General features: G+C 47.9%; 1 long non-coding RNA gene across 1 annotated transcript; it reads left to right on the plus strand.

The window, feature by feature from the left end:
- Window positions 1-655, plus strand: LOC119345066. Its single transcript, XR_005166904.1, has 3 exons — window positions 1-62; window positions 175-296; window positions 401-655. It is a non-coding gene; the product is annotated as an uncharacterized LOC119345066 (long non-coding RNA).
- Window positions 656-1,344: the final 689 nt, after the last annotated feature.

Below are 1,344 nucleotides of genomic sequence, written 5' to 3' on the forward strand. Positions count from 1 at the left end.
CCATGTCGGCCGCTGCGCTAAGAAGCCAGCTCAACGAGCACATCAGCTACATGTACGCCACGGTGAGTCGTCCCTCCCCTCAACTCTGTAGTGCGCGACCGTGTGGCCCTGGGGCTGGAATTCGTGCCCCGGATGGCTGTATGGCTGTCTTCTGACTTGGCCTGATGGATCCAGGGAATTCTGGACGAGTACTACCAACAGCTGCAGTCGCCACAGGACGAGGGGTTCGTCCCCGAGGTCATCAACATCTTCCTCGGCGACGCCGACAGGATGCTCAACGATATCACCAGCCTTCTGTCCGTGCCGTACCACCGCGCCCAAGCCCTCTGCTCTCCTTATCCCGATCGTCTTGAGTATTGATGATTTCGTCTCCTCTGCTTAATTTCTGATTCCCTCCCAGGAACCTGCCCGTCGTCGACTTCGAAATGGTGGGCGAACTGGTGCACCAGCTCAAGGCGTGCAGCTGCAGGTGATTTATTTCCCCACTGCATCGATTCTGATGTGTTTGTCATGGGCATTACCCTTTGGTAGGTGTTGTTTGCGGCTTCGCACTACTGCGTAGCCATAAGTATAAGTGTCCAACGGCAATGTTTATGGCTCGACGAGAAATTAAAACTTTGTCGTCTTGCGAGCCTTCCTGGTATTAGCTAGTGATATGCTATTCAGCGTAACGGCGATGGCGGTTTTTCTTGTCTGTCCACAAATCTATTAGGATGTGTCGGTGCTGTGTCATTTGCGGTTGTCGTGTACGCATAAATATAAGAGCTGGGTTTAGTATAACGGAATTGTCGGCATTCCTGGCAATGGCAAAATGCTAAAACTCGTTAAGGAAATAATTGTTGTGTACCTAACGGGGGTACTGGTATTCATCCAACGGCAATGTTATGGCTCGACGAGAAATTGAAACTTTGTCGTCTTGTGAGCCATCATGTTATTACTAGTGATATGCTATTCAGGATAACGGTGGTGGCGGTTTTCCTCGTCTGTCCACATTTCTATTCGGATGTGTCGGTGTTGTGTCGTTTGCGGTTGTCGTATACACATAAATAGAAGAGCTGAGTTTAGTTTTGTTTCATATTTCATAAGATGGAATTGTCGGCATTCCTGCCAATGGCAATGCTAAAACTTGTCTAGGAAAACTTTGTCGTCTTGTGGAAATTTCTCGTACTATTGAATGTGATATTCAACAATGTATTAATGATCTCCTGCTCTATGTAACGCCAATGGGTGTTTCTCCGCTACATACATTGATGTTGTCTCTATTTGGATCTGTCGTCGTGGGTGTGTATACGTTGTGGGTATGTGCCTTGTGCAGTTTGTGTTGTCGTTTAGCCATAATTCCAA

The sequence above is a fragment of the Triticum dicoccoides genome, unplaced genomic scaffold (assembly GCF_002162155.2).
Source record: "Triticum dicoccoides isolate Atlit2015 ecotype Zavitan unplaced genomic scaffold, WEW_v2.0 scaffold202537, whole genome shotgun sequence".
In the NCBI taxonomy this organism is placed as follows: domain Eukaryota; kingdom Viridiplantae; phylum Streptophyta; class Magnoliopsida; order Poales; family Poaceae; genus Triticum; species Triticum dicoccoides.